Raw genomic sequence first — 7,926 nt, 5'->3', positions numbered from 1 at the left:
TTTCATCATATATATTTATATCATACAATTTTAGGATATATATATATATATATATATATATATATATATATATATATATATATATATATATATATATATATATATATATATATATATATATCATAGAGTTTTAGGATCCAACAGTGTATGGTCCAAATTTATAATAAAGGATTAACAAAGTTCCAAACCAAAAATAAAAATAAACATCCAACAAAACAATGCATATTAAACATAATCCAGAATACCCATTATAAAGCCACAACTACTGTCTTTAATATCCAAATCATACAATTGCAAATAACTAATAATGTATCTAAACCAATTTCCTAACAACTAAAAAAACATATCAAAGTAACATTATTTATTAACTACATTACACAACAGCCATGAAAAACCTACAACTAACAACAAAACATATATATATATATATATATATATATATATATATATATATATATATATATATATATGTATATATATATATATATATATATATATATATATATATATATATATATAAAAGTAACTTTGTTACTTAAGTACAATACACACCAATAATGAGAATCTGCAACTAACCAAATGTCTTTAACAACACCTAAACCACCTATCGTATAACTTTGTATCCTTCTTCTAAGTTGCCAACTGATCAAAATCCTCCACGGCTGAAAGTGGGGTGCTATAATAAACAAATAAATGAAAGTCAATTTCTATTTTTACATTTAAATCCTTTCTTTTAGTGGCCTAAAATTTGTTTCAAATAGTTTTCAAATATTGAAAATCAAGATGTAATATGACTTTTTAATGTTATTATGAGGCATAATGACTCTCATCCTAATAATATAGCAACAAGTAGTAGTAACCCCACTAGTGATATGTATGTTATCATGTTATTTTAAGCTAGAATCATAACATAATGATATTTTACATTCTATATATATATATATATATATATATATATATATATATATCAATCATTAAAATCAAAATCATAGGTCTGTATCATACATAAAGTTATGCTACAAATTCTATTTTGATTTTGACAAAATTATTGTTGATATTTAACATTTTAAATGTATCTACCATTATTTCTACCAAGTTATATTCAAGAAAAAACCAATGATCTTTGTCATAGGTAAATACATATGTAATTATCACATATGTAAATAAATGAAAACAACAACAAAATGTTTAAGAATTCAAAATTTCCAAGATGTTGTTTCTTTAAGACATTAGATCGAACACCATTTCAGCATCATAGTATTAAGCTTCAGTTTGATCCTTCTATCTAACTTCTTTATCTAGAAATCTTTTTAAGACTAAAAAACTTAAAAGAATGTATCTCAGTATTCAATCTCATATATATTAAACCTCAAATCGACAAGAAGATGAAAACTAGGGTTTAAAAGCTACAAATTGTAACTATATTTAGGGTTTATCATTATAGACCACATATCATTCAGATAGTATATTTCATATCACATATAAACTTACCTAAACACAACAAATCAAAGAGAAATTAATACAATAACATCAAAAATAGCTCAGATCGAACCAAAACGAAGCTAAAACCAGTAAAAGAAAAAAAACAAAGGATTACCTGCTTCCATAACTTGAAATTGAACCAAAATGTAACATCCAATATACAGGTAAAACTTTAGTTTGGACCCCAAGGTAGAATTTTCTTGCATTTTGGTTCCATGGCTCCCTTTTAAGAGGGACATGTGATTTACCTAGTACGTTGGGCGTACTCTTATGTACGCAGGGCGTAGGTGGCTGATGCACAAACCCTAATTTTTAGGGTCTGAGCCATATTTAAGCATCATTATCTCATTGAGACCCCTTTATTTATCAGCCTCCATCTCCTAATTCGTCCCTAACAAAGCCTAATCCTTTGTATGAGCCTTTTTGAGCTTAAAAGTGCATTTTTGGTGTTCTTGAAGGAAGGAGAAGGAATGGAAATCATCTTGGAAGCTTAAGGCACTTTGGATCCAGAAGTGTTTGACCCTCAAACATCCTTTGGAGGTATAATGTCTGAAACTTGATAAAGTATTTGCTTAGATCTTGTTAGCTTTGAGTTTGTGTTCATTTTGGTCCAATAAGCCCGGTGTTCTTGACTATGGGTTACTCTAACAACAACAGTTGTCCTTTCAGATGTTTTTTGGTGTTAAGAATCATAAAAATTTGATCTTGGTCTTTATATCCCTTCCATGTACGAGTTATGATGTCTTAATGGATTATTAAGTTAGGGTTTTAGCTTTTGGACCTTATCTAGGCATGGAAAGTCATAAAAGGTGGAAACTTTATAACTTGGAATGATGTTATGGGTCTAGATCTAAGTTTTGACGTGAGGTATTTAAGGAATAAGTTCTTAATATGAAAATTTGGATTCAGATGGAGTACGTTGGGTGTATTAATGGGTACGCTGCACGTACTGGGTTAGAGTCCCATAGTTTTGAATGAGATGCAACTACGCCCAACGTAGTAGCTGAGTACACAGGGCGTACTTAGCCAGCTTGACCTTCCCTTAAATTTTTAACTTGTTGACTTTGACCTTTGACCTAGGGTTTGAATAAGTTTGACCTGGGGGCATTTTTGGTATTTTGAGCTATGATTTGAGTCTAGGTCACTGATATTGCCATATTTATACATACTTTTAGGCGATATTTGAATACATTTTTATACATATTTTTGGTTATTTGCATGGAATAATGGTACTTATAAGATTAAATTGTATTTTGCAGCCAAAATAAGTCATTTTGAAGAATAAGGACTAAAAGTGGAAAAAGAAGAAACTTTGGAGGCTTGGAAGATTAAAGAGAAGAAAACCCACGAAAACAACTATATCCACGTCGTGGATATCACTTACACGACGTGGAAAGGGAAAAATCTGGAAGATGAGTACGCGCAAAGTCTAAATCCTTGCCCGATAAGGATTCATCTAAGTCCACGATGTGGAGCCTTATTCCATGACGTGGAATGTAATTTCATGAAAACTATAAATATCCTTGATCTCTACGAAATTAGGAGGTTGGTTGGCTAGAGAAAAGTTCAGAAATCATTTTTCAGAGGGTTAGAAGGCTAAGAATTTGGTTTTAGTACCAAGGAAAAAGGAGAACAACATAATTAACTTTCTAGATTGGTACTTTACTATGCTTTTGATTATGACTTGTTTTAGTTTAATTGCTAGTATGAGTAGCTAAATCTAGCTGCTTTTGTTAGCTAGATGAAGCTGGAACTCATGGTTTATTTAAAATAACTTAGACTTTTCTCGTTGGTTAATGTCTTGTGTTTGATTGATTACACCTAGCATGCTTAATTTGATACTAGATTGCTTTAAAGTCCTATTATGTGTAGTTAGTGACCATTAATCTGCATGAATTTGATTACCTAGTAACTTAATGAACATTAGATTATTAGAGCTAAGATTGAACCAACCTTAGATAAGTAATTGAAGTATTGAATTTGGTTGTGTTGGAGAACTCATATTATGAACATAATTGTGTTTGTCAACTCAATCTTACATAGCTCCAATCCTATCTAATAATTGATTCTGTGTTAAATTATTTGTGACTATGCATAGATCTACATGAATTAATTCAACATTAGTCAATTTGGAATTGAATTGATAATTATACATTAATTGGTAACCAACAAAAGTTGTCATAATTAATAGCTAAACCATTGAGGGAAAGTGGATTCATACTCATAGAAGTGTTCTAATTACTTGATTGAATTGTGTTTAAGAGTTTAAGTTTATCTAAACTTGTAGAATTTGATAAAAACCATTACTTTGATAGAACTTTAGGTTAATTTAATAGTAGGTAAATTAATTAATTAAAATTGTTCCCTGTGATCGACACCCGACTTACCCAAACTATTCTACAATTCGACTTGGTACACTGCCTAGGTGGATTTTAGTTAGTTAAGTTAGTTAGGTTATAAATTTAAAACTAGTAGGTACTTTTGTACACATCAAGTTTTTGGCACCGTTTCCGGGGAACGGCTTATTTGATTGTTAATTTATTTGCTTTGAGTTAATCGATCCTTTTTGTGGGGTAAAACCTGCAAAAAGTTAATTTTCAGCATTATTTTTTGTTTCAGGACTGAGACCACGACGTGGACCTTAGGTACACGATGTGGGTTCACTTAGGAAGGTATTTTTAGTATTTTTAATTTTTAGTTTTTGTTCAGATTTACGTTTTTATTTTTGTTTATTTTGCAGTAGTTCATGACTAGAGGTTCCAACAAACCTGTGGTACCACCACTTGAAGATCCATAGTCGGCCCTTCACAAAAAGACGGATAAAAACATGAAAGAAGACCAACCACCAAAGACCTCACCATTTAAAGACCTTAAATAAGTGTTTGGAAAGAAGAAAGGGAAGAAAGTGGGAGAGTCAAGTACATCTTCGAAGGACAAAAGTAAGATTGAAGATCTTCATCAAATACCTAGTCCACAAGAATCTGAATACGAGACCGAACCTGAATTTGAATTAGAGAAAAGTGAACCCGAAGACGAGCCAGAAAATGAAATGGCAAATATTGCGGATATGTGCATGGGAGTATACAAGAAGCGGATAAGAGACGATGCTGATCCTGGTTTAGTACAACCTAAAATTCCCGCCACTGCAACATTCGAGTTGAAAGGGCACATCCTTACTGCACTTAAGGATGTACCATTTTCTGGGAAGGATCATGAGGATGCTTACAAGCATTTAGATGAAGTCAATGACATTGCGGATTATTTCAATATCCCTGTTAGGGTCGAATTTTATTGTAATATGTCGAAGTCTGTTTTACCCTTCGTTTGTTTTGTTAAGTTTATTTACTGAGGTATATTTCGTACGAAGCTTAATGGTCAATGCCTTAGTATTTTTTGTACGCTTTCACTGTTCCTATAAATATGGAACTTTACTAGAGTTAGACAAGAGTCCTTTACAGAACCTATCTATTTTCTCTGTAAAAGTTGAAAGCGTAAATGAGCAGAAACCAAATCTTATTTACATCGTTTGTTAAATCTGCATTTGTTTAACTCTGATTTTGATTAATACTTGATTCTACAATTCATCAATTGGTATCAGAGCAGGAATCATGATCTGAGATCTAATTTTCATTCTGTTTCAAAAGGTTTTTGAATCAAAATTCTGGTTCAAAAAGTTCCGCATCTTTTGACGTGAAAAAGTTTTCTAAATCTTGAGTTGTGATTCGATTCTGCAACAGATTTGTTGAATCGAGTATTCTACTTTGTTTTTCTGTTCAATTCAGCAATTTGCTTTCAAATTCTCTTTGATTTTTCATAAATTCTCAAAAATTTTCTTCCGTACATCAATGGCGAACTTCAATCTCAACTCGATGACTTCATACTCTCATCTGCTAGGATCTTCAACTAAGATACCTATGCTCATTCCTGAATACTATGATCAGTGGTCTGATCGTATGCAGGATTACTTGAATGGAATCGATGAAGATCTTTGGACTTGCATCTCAGAGAATGTTACTCTTCCAACGAACCTTCAACCAATTGGATCTTCATCCAGTACTACGAGTGTGGAAAATCAAAATGATCGTATGAAGAAACTTGAAAAACGATGCATAAGGGAGTTACGTGGTGCGTTACCTCCGGTGGTGTATAACTATGTCAGAAGTTGTACAACTGCAAAGGAAATCTGGAATAATCTCAAAGAAAAGTTTCAAGGCAACGAGAAGACGAAAATCAATTCAGTTACGCAATGTTTGATTGAATTGAAGGATTTCAAGGAAAAAGATGGTGAAACGATTGAAAGTTACTGTGATAGGCTGAATGAGCTAATATACAAATGCAATCGTTATGGAATCACAAGGTCTGCCATGGAATTCAATCTCACCGTTGTTATGGGACTCCGTAAAGAATGGAGAAGCGTTAGCATGATGGTGAAAAATCAACAAAGTTTCGACACATCTTCTTTGAATGATTTGTATAATCAACTAAAAACTCACGAAAGTGAAGTGAATGAAATGGCAGAAGTGTCGAAGCTCAGTCTGGGAGGTCCATTAGCACTTGTCTCAAAAGTGACTGAAAAGGAAACTGAAGAAAAAGGTGATTCTGATGATGAAGAGGGGTTTATAATGAATTCGAATGATGAGGCAATTGCTTTTTACTCTAACAACCGAGTCAAAAAGTTTTTCAAGAAACCGTTTAATTCGAAGGTGAAGCAAAGTGAAGGAAAATGAAGTTTTGTGAACAAAGCTGTAGGAGAAGAGAAGAAGAAGTATGAGAAGAATGATGCGAAGGGTGCTGAGGAAAAGAAAGAGAAGAAATTGAAAGGAGATTCTGGTATGGATTGTCACTGTTGCAATGGAGCCAATCATTTAGAAAATGATTGTATGCTTCGAAAGAAAGATTAGAAGAAGAATAGAGTGAAGGATGAGACATATTATGTGGAGAGGTTGGAAGAAGTATGTACGAAGGCGAAAAATCTGTTTTTAGTGGCTCAAGGTGAACAGGAGAATGATGACACATATCAAATCTGGTCTTCGGGTTCCGATGATGAGGAAATGCGTAATCGTATGCATGGGGCAATGTATGCGAAGCTGGAGGGAGATTCAGATGAAGAGGTCAAGGGCCGTTGCTTTGTGTCAAAATCTGCTGATAAGTCTCCAATGACAACAAAGTTACGTAACATTCTTCAATCTTTCAATATTCCTTTGAGTGCATATGATTATGAAATTGTTGCTTTTGATGATACTGTTACTTATTTCGATAATTTGGTTGTTTCTGCTAGTAATGAAGCTAAGAAATTAAGCAATCAGTTGTTAGAGACACAGAAGAAGTTAGATTCGAAAGTGATTAAGATAGAATGTTTAGAATTGCAAATAACAAATATTATGTGTGATCGTGATTCGTTATCTAGTGATGTAAAACTTTTGTTAGCTGAACGAAATATCTACTGCAATTTTGCTAAACGTTTATATGCGAAATTAACTGCATTGCATCATTCGTGTGATATTAGCAAGGAACAACATAGGAAATTATTACCTTTTCTAGCATACGAAAGAGCGAAGGTAGATAATATTTCATATGATTGTGAGAAAAACATTGTTGAGTTTGACAAAATTCCTGATGATAGATATGCTTATGGAATTGTCAAAATTGATGAATGTCTTGATACAAATGAATTGGTTAACATTGTGAATGATACTTTGACAAAATCAGAACAAATCAAAATTTTGAAAAAGACTGAGAATTCGACATCTGATTCTCAATCTAATTTTGCCGATATTGAAGATAACTCTGACAATATTAGCGAAATTAGTGATATTGAGGATGTTGATTGTTCTCAGTTGTCTGTCATTAATGTTGCATCAAAATCTAAAGGAAAAGAAAAACTTAAGGATTTGGAAGTTAAGATTGACACTGACAAACCTTCAACTTCAAAAGATTGTGATTCTGAGTTTGTGGATATCCGAGATAGTCAAACGGATAGCAGTGATGATGAAAATGATGATGACAAATCGGATAAAAAGGTCTCTTCAAACAAAGATTCGATAGAAAAGAAATTCCTCGTGTTGTTGTCAATCAAGTATTTGGAGACACAGAAAATTTCAAAAAAGTGTTGTCTGAAAAGGGAGCCCATTATTTTGAAACAAATGAAGTGGTGTATCCTAATTTCAAGTGTACTGATGATGTTGTTTTTCCAAATCAAGTGTTTGTTACAACTGGAAATGTTGAAAATATTAAACCAGAATTCACCAAAATGGTTGAAGATGACAACAAGAAGACAACGAATGAAGGATTCTTTTCGAATCAAAGCACAGTTGATAATACCTTAACAAAGAATTCGTATGTTTTTCAAAGACAAAAACCACAACGCAAATGGGTTGAAAAATCAAAAATTGTGAAAGAAGTTCCAAAAGAAGTTGTGGTGGAAAAAGATACTATTGTCAAATT

Source organism: Lactuca virosa, chromosome 4, assembly GCF_052849685.1.
Source record: "Lactuca virosa cultivar CGN04683 chromosome 4, Lactuca_virosa_CGN04683_v6, whole genome shotgun sequence".
Taxonomy (NCBI): domain Eukaryota; kingdom Viridiplantae; phylum Streptophyta; class Magnoliopsida; order Asterales; family Asteraceae; genus Lactuca; species Lactuca virosa.
Note: the sequence above shows the minus strand (reverse complement) of the source record.